Source organism: Argopecten irradians, chromosome 16 (assembly GCF_041381155.1).
Source record: "Argopecten irradians isolate NY chromosome 16, Ai_NY, whole genome shotgun sequence".
Lineage (NCBI taxonomy): Eukaryota > Metazoa > Mollusca > Bivalvia > Pectinida > Pectinidae > Argopecten > Argopecten irradians.
In genome coordinates this window covers 10,796,161-10,804,776 of record NC_091149.1, presented here as the reverse complement: position 1 = coordinate 10,804,776, position 8,616 = coordinate 10,796,161, and positions in this window count along the sequence as shown.

Genomic DNA, 8,616 nt, shown 5'->3' with positions numbered 1-8,616 from the left:
AATATCAGGATAAAAGATCAGGTTAAGAAAAAGGCAAGTAAGGACTAAAACACAGATTGTAACGTTTATTTGATAAAAAAAGGTTTGCATGGGATAAAATATAGTTTTGGCTTAAACACATGAGAAAAACTCGTGCACAATGTTGATGAAACGATGAAATGTTGAGTTGATACGATGATATAATGAGAAAACGTTCATATTTTGTTTAATATGCCGATCTCTTTGAGATAATTGAAAATACGATTATGTCTCACGGCATGAAACAAAGTGTACATGTCGGAGACATCATAGTACTTATATCGTATGTGTTTTAAAATCAATACTTTGTTTGTTTGATTAATTAACGTCCTATCAACATATACCACATGGCAGGGAATCCAGAGATAAGTAATTTGAGTTTTAGAAGACAATCGAAATGTTCGGATCAAAAGATTTTGGATAATATGTGTTTCTAGGGTTTCTTGATTTCAAAGCCTGAAGAACCGAAAGGGAGTCGGAACAGATAATTGCCTTTTCAATGCGGTGTTCTTCGATATGGTCAAGCGCCAGACCGATAGCTCATGCTTCCGCAGAGAAAATGGAGGCAACATATCCGGGAGTCGGATAGAGGTAGCAGTGATTAGATGTACAGCATTGCTGCCGCAACATGATCACCATCTTTGATCCGTCAGTGAAGATCTGAAACATGGTCAGGGAAAGCCCTAATGTACTCCCGAAAGGGAGGATTTGTGTTCTTCGGGTAATGCATTGGATTTTTGCCCTCTCACTGTAGAGATAAATTGATATCAGGTGTTATGAATGAGCCATGGTGGTACATCCGATACGGTGTACTCGTCAATGTGGTGTCGAAATTTATATTTAGTTCCAGCAAAACTTTTGAAATTCTGATGCCAAATGTTTGGTATGAGCTTTTGATTTTGTGTAAATATTTCTTGATGTTGTGGATTGAATACAAGGTTAAATGCGGGTTTTTGGGGTTTGGATTTCAGTTGATGCAGCATACTGTAAGGATAATTTCTTTCGTCGATCGTCTAGAGATGGCTCATTAGCTTCCACATGGAGACTCTTCACAGGTGTTGTTCGAAAAGCTCCAAGTGCGAGACGCAGTCCCTGATTCGGTATAGGGTCAATCATCTGTAGATAGGAGCTGCGAGCCGATCCATAGACAACATAGCCGTAGTCAAGTTTTGATTCTAATAAGTGCCCGATAGATACGTAGAAGCATTTCACGGTCTGCACCCCCAATCAGAATGGGAAAGAACTCGTAGAATGTTCAGCGCCTTCGAGCACTTATCCTTCAGATGTTTGATATGTGGAACAAAGGACAGTTTCTAATCAAATATTTGTCCAAGAAATTTAGTTCCATTGAGTGTGAGGTCAGGATCATTGTGTGGTTTTCGTTTTTGACAGAAGTGCATACAGACAGTTTTTGATCTTGAAAATATAAAGCCATTTTCGTCAGCCCAATTTTGTAATTTGCCTAAACATTGTTGTAGTTGTCGTTCTATAGTGTGCATGTTTTTTGATCTGTAACATATCAAGAAATCATCCACAAACAAAGACCCTTCCGTAGATTGGCCAAGGCATTTAGTTATGCTGTTAATTTTTAATCCAAAAAGTGTGACGGACAGGATACCACCCTGAGGGACGCCCCATCTCCTGTGTTTCTGTTTCTGAATAAGTTGAACCCGTTCGAACTTTGAAATGCCCTGTCAGATATAAAATTTTGAAATAAACTTTGGCAAATTACCACGTATACCGATATCATGGAGATCGTTTATGATTCCATATTGCCAAGTTGTGTCGTATGCCTTTTCAAGGTCAAAGAATACGGTCACAAAATGTTCTTTCTTGGCAGAATGCTTCTCGTTATAATGTTTCGAGTTTAACATAAGTGGTCTACCGTTCCCCTTGCGGTTTCTAAAGCCGCTTTGCAAAGGACTTAAAAATATTGTTTGATTCCATGAACCAAAACTAATCTAGTATTTATCATACGTTCTAGAGTTTTACAAATACAACTCTTTCAATGAAATAGGACGTTAGTTATTGACATCCAGTAGCATCTTTCCGCGGGCTTTCGGAAGGGGTATAATAGTAGATTCCTTCCAAGACTCGGGAATTTTTCTGCCAAGAAAGAGTAAACTTCATTAAATATAGTTAAAAGGACATTTTCAGTGAAGAGTTTGGTAATTGTTTTAAAAACATAGTCCAATAACATGGTGCTTTCGGGGCTACAATAAAATGTGTTAAATGTGGATTTAATTGCAGATCACTGGACGATTTCAGTGTTATTCTTGAAGTGTGATAACTTCATTGTCAAATGAAGTAAGTAGAGAAACATCGATTTTTAAACGTTGGCAGTTTCCAACGACCCTCCGATCCATTGTCGTGACGACGACATCGTTTCGTTGATAATGGACGGTAATGAAATCAGCCTGTTAATAATTTGAGCGTATTTTCATGGAATCTATCGTTTCTACATGTATGTCATTGTACAATTATCGTACCGATTGGCGTTCGATCATGCCTAGGCCTAGACGCTATACGTGACGAACCTCAAAGCCTTCGGTATAGTAGCCTACTGTAGGTTAGTCCTATGTTCAGCATTTTTTTCTGGGGCTTCAAGTCTAAGTCACTGTTTCATCAAAGTAGACGTGTATATTACTGACAATTTCTAATATCAATTATCAACAAGTATTTCTGTCTGTGTTTCTAAATGTACAGCGTTATTACTAGTAGGCCTCATCGCTGAGAATACATTCAAAACTGAAGCGGCGTTAAACTATGTCACAATGTAAACAATATCAAAATGTATTCTCACGCCGGTCAGAGGTCAGCGCGTGACCAAGCATCTTCATTGGGAGACGAAGTGATCGGAGTTTACTAGTTTCATTTAGGCGGATCGAAGTGAAAATGTAAATATTACACAAAGGAGAGTATATGCTTTGGTATGCATGATGATATCTGTATAATACTTTTCCATGTCCATGTATTTATTATATTGCCAGCCTGTTATGTAATGGTGGTGTGAATTGAGTTCGAGTTATACTCAACGGTGCTCGAAGGTAGTGTTCTGGGCCCGGTACCATAGAACTTTCTCAGACAGATTTTTTACTCGAGTATGTAAAATCATATACTTGATGAACAAGGAGTCGTAAAGCGTAGCATTATCCCCCGCCGCGCCCGTAGTTTGTATAAAAACCCAAATACATATAACTTTAAATGTATGTCATGTTCATATGTACCACGTGTATTTTGCTTGCATCAATTGAAAAACAGACATTTTCGTCCCAATGGTTAGTACATATATTAATACTGTGTTAGCTATGTTGGGCCGAGATGACTTCGTCACTGTCAAGATTTTGCAGGCAGCAATATTTGATTGCCCATTATCAAGGGTCACATGCACTTGACCCCTAGTGGGATTTTCTTGAATTCTTTTATCAAACATATTGATAATGGGAATTTGTAGATTGGTGTGAAAGGCACTATCCGTGCGTTCCATTTGCAGATGATTCGTATCAGTTGTATCAATATAAATCTGCTGTACCTCAAATGGAACGCGTTGTACCAGCAGATATAGATCTGTACCGGTACAAGAGGTTCGTTTTCAAAAGCGTACCACTTGGATCCAAGATGGTGGAGTCGAAACTTTTCATATGCTATTAAAATGTTTTCTTTGTTGAAAACAAGACATAAAGTATTTATATCCGATGACATTACATAGATTATTTGCTTTAATGTTTGCCGAAACTATTTAGGTATTCATTTCATGTCCATTTTGTAATATATTGGGCATTGTTGGCCGCAACACTAAAAACAACCCGACTCCATCAATGGCTTCTATATTGTACATTTATTTTCGGAACTCACCACAACCATCGATACATATGATACCATTAGAGGTGTTCCGGAAGGCATTGATATTATTAAAGATGCTTACCCCTAATATAAAATACACTACATTCCTCCCTTTTTAATTGAGAAATTGAAATTTTAGGAATCACCAATTTTGTAATTGACAATTTATCAATTATAATGTTCAAAAATTAAAGTTGTATCGCTCTCTATAAGGAACTAAAAGAGTTCCAGCTATTGTTTTAACCAAGTCTCTGCAGCACTTATTAACTAAACACATAAACACTATAACTCTAAACTCATGGCCATTAAATATAACACAGTCACAAATCTAACTTCCGCGAAGGCCGTCTCTCCCTCACTGGGTAACGTCTCTCTGGTTGCGGAGTCGCGATCAGAGCGGGTGTGGTTACCTTAGGTTCCGAGACATCCTTGGAAACACTAGGAATAGGAACACTTGGAACACTACCAGCTGGCGGATCATTTACCGGTGATGGTAGTTCCTGTGTCGTAACCGGATGATCCGGCTCACTCGCGAAGGGTTGGTCCATTGGGACCTTGGGTTGCTCGGTTCCACTCGCGATTGGCTGATCATACAGTTCCACTGATTCTTCACCGGTTGCCAGAAGGTGATCAACATGAACGTACCTGAGAGTTCTACCGACACGGATGAGGTACGTTAGAGGTCCAAGTTGTTTAACCACAGTTCCCAGAAGCCACTTTTCCTTTCCTCCACGGAAGTTCCGCACGCGAACAGATTGGTTACGCGCGAACGTCCTGACGCGAACACGCCCTTTGTCATGATGACGTTTCTGCGAATCCTGCTGCAGACTGACTCGTTTACCCAAATCTAGTTTGAGTAGGCTAAGTTTAGTCTGTAACTGTCTCTTCAAAAAGAGTTCTGCACGGGAAACCCCAGTTACCGTGTGAGGTGTAGCACGATACTTAAACAAAAAGTTTGCTAAGCGGTGCTTAATCAATTATGTATCTCCGTCCAACACCTGCTTCATAAGAGTTTTCTTTAGAATCTGAACGCTCCGCTCAGCGGCACCATTAGAAGCGGGATGATAGTGTGGTACTAAGGTGTGCCTAACCCCGTTCCTCTCCAAAAACTCATGGAATTCAGAGGAAACAAACTGTGGTCCATTGTCAGAGACCATCTCCTCGGGGAGACCATAGGATGCAAATATAGAACGTAATACCTCGATTGTCTTGGCCGCGGTGGTCGTTGACATATGTACACTCTCCAGCCACTCCGAGTGACTGTCAATTAGTACCAGAAAGTTATCTTGGTCTTTTTCGGCAAAGTCAATGTGTACGCGTTGCCACACGCGGGTCGGCCAACTCCACGGATCGAGTGGCGCTTTCGCGGGTCGATTGCGGACCGACTGACAGGATTTACACGAATTCACTTGTTGTTCGATCTCCTGGTCCAGTCCCGGCCACTACATATAGCTTCTAGCTAGCGCTTTCATCCGACACACACCGATGTGCTGATCGTGAAGATCGGGGAGTAAACGTTCTCGATATGCCATCGGAATTATCTTACGAAGGCCCCATAGGATACACCCTTGCTCGGTGGACAGTTGCTCCTTACGGCTGAAAAATGGTTTGATCTCCTTGTTAGAGATATGATTTGGCCATCCTCTTAAAGTATAGTCTAGCACTCGCGATAGAATCGGATCATTACGCGTAGCGGTATTCGATGTCATATTGATATTCTTAAAGGATCAACGCCCAGCGTTGCATACGAGCTGCTGCGAGAGTGGGTACACCAGTCTTAGGTCCTAATATTGTTGTCAACGGCTTATGGTCGGTCACTAAAGCGAACCGATGACCATACATATACTTGTGAAATTTCTTTACACCAAAGATGAGGGCTAGAGCCTCCTTCTCTAGTTGAGCATAGTTCATCTCACTTTGAGCGAGCGTGCGCGAAGCGAATGCGATGGGTCTCTCATCCCCATTATCCATTATGTGTGAGATAACTGCCCCTAATCCGTATGCTGATGCATCACAAGCTAGCTTCAATTGTTTGTTACCATCATAGTGTACAAGCATGGTGTTTGCTGAAAGTCTCTCCTTACACTTCAAAAATGCCGTCTCACATTCGCTAGTCCATTTCCATGGCGAATTTTTCTGCAGCAGTTCATGCATTGGTTGCAAGGTTGTAGACAAGTTAGGTAAGTATGACCCATAATAGTTCAATAAGCCTAAAAAGGACTTCAACTATGTCACATCTGTAGGACTGGGTGCTTCCCTGACAGCTTCTACCTTGGAGGTGGTTGGGTGTGAACCCTCGCTGTTGATCATATGACCCATGTATTCCACTTCATCCTCCATAAACTTACACTTGTCTGACCGTAACCTTATGCTGTGTTGGTCAAGGCGCCTCAACTCTTCTTCCAGCGTTTCAAGATGTTTATCTTTGGACGGCGCGGTGATTAATATGTCGTCAATCCGGCATAGTACACGATCCAACCCCTGTAATATCTGGTCCATAAAAGTTTGGAAAATGGTAGTTGCGGAGGAAACCCCAAACGGCAATCGATGATATCGATACAACCCAAGATGGGTGTTGATGGTGAGGTACTGTTCTGACTCACTGTCCAACAACAACTGTTGATAGGCTTGGGATAGATCAAGCTTGGTGAACTGTTCTCCTCCAGCTAACTGTGCAAACATATCGTCGACGTTGGGTAAGGGGTACTGCTGTTCATCCAGACACTGGTTGATGGTTACTTTAAAATCCCCACACAACCGAATAGACTTATCCGCTTTCGGAACTATAACAATGGGAGTAGCCTAATCACTACGGTCAACTTTGCTGATAATTCCCTGTAATTCCAGTCGATCGAGTTCCTTTTCCAGAGATTCTCGCAATGCGAAGGGTACGGGACGCGCGTTACAGAATATAGGTTTCGCGTTAGGGTCCAGATGGATCTGTGCCTTAAAATGTTCAATCGTTCCCACGTCCTTCTGGAATAACCGACTGTATTTGGACTTTAACCCCTCAATGCTAACCAACTGACTAGGTGTAGGCTCCCTTGAATCTGAATGAACTCTGAAAATCTGCTTCCAGTTGAGCTTGATAGTCTTCAACCAATTCCTCCCAAGTAAAGAAGGTTTGTCTCCCTTGGCTATGATCAAAGGCAATGTCACCTGTTGACTCTCATACCTTACAGGTACATCCACTGTCCCTAGTATCTCAACGTGGTCACCGCTGTAGGTTTTAAGTTTCACTCCAGTGGGTTTCAATGATAAATCACTCAAACAGGCTTTATACACTGTCTCCGAGACAATACTGACCGCTGCTCCTGTATCTAGCTCCATATTTACTAATGTTCCATTTAAATCAACCTTCACCTGATAACTAGATGTCGAACCACTTTTGATGCTTGAAAAATACCATACATTCCAAAGTCATCGTCAGTGCAGGCCCCGTCGGCCTCTTGTATATATTTGGCCTTGACAGTTTTTCTCTTAGATAAACACGCCTTGGCAATGTGCCCAGTTTTTGAACATGCATAACACTTCGCGTCTTTGTGTCTACATACATCTGATGGGTGTTTCCGCCACAACGATAACAAAGTTTTTTGTTGTTTACATTGTCTGACTGTGATTTTGACTCACCTGTCACTGCTTTCTTATTCAAATCACGTTTCGGTGGTCTGGATCTGGGTCCTTTGAACACTTTATTTACATCCGCCTGCACATGCCCAGGCTTCTTTTCCGTCGTGTTCCGCGCGGCAGTTTCCATAGCAACAGATATTTCACATGCTTTGTCTATCGTCAAATCCTTAACCGCTAATAGTTTCTTCTGAATAAACACATTACGAAGGCCACTGCGGTTGTGAAATTTAAACCTCTCTGCTATAACTAATGGTTCAGGCATAAAATGTCCTTTGAGGGCTGTCACAATTTCGTCGTACGTCTTAGTACTGGGTAAATCTGGTGTCATGATACTTCTTAACAGACTGTAGGTCTGAGGCCCAATAACGGCTAGAAATACTGCTACCTTTTTATCCGTGATGTCGTTGGCGGCAAAATACTGCTCCAAGCGCTCCACATAACACGTGAAGTTTTCAGACCCCTCGACAAATTCGCCTATTTTACCGACGTGCGCCATTGTATTCACTGCAAACGGGAGTTCCGCGAATGCTCTCAGCATTAGTGAACACGTGGAGTTCTTTTCCGAGTATCCTCGTCGCAAGTTTGTAATATATTGGGCTTTGTTGGCAGCAACACTAAAAACAACCCGACTCCATCAATGGCTGCTCTATTGTACATTTATTATCGGAACTCACCACAACCATCTATACATGCATAGGATACCATTAGAGGTGTTCCGGAAGGCATGGATATTATAAAAGATGCTTACCCCTAATATAAAATACACTACACATTTCATTGTTAACACAGAAAATACTTGGCTTTTATATTAGAAGCGTATGTTTCATATGGGTGCCGCCATCTTGGAAACCAAAGCTAAAAGAGTCTATCTGATAAAGTATCTTGTGGTTATCACCGTTGTTTAAACAAACTGGGCTTAATTTAGTACACATAGCATGTTGGGTTGAATTAACCAGCCGTATACATCGAAGGGGCCGAGGCATTTCATACCTGCGCACAATAGTTGTAAACAAAATGTAGACAAAAACGTTGTGTTAGTGTTATTTGAACTGAAGGAAGGCCCTACAGTGGCTGAAAATATTTCATAGAAATGATTTTTTATTTTACCCTGAATTTATTTTGGCC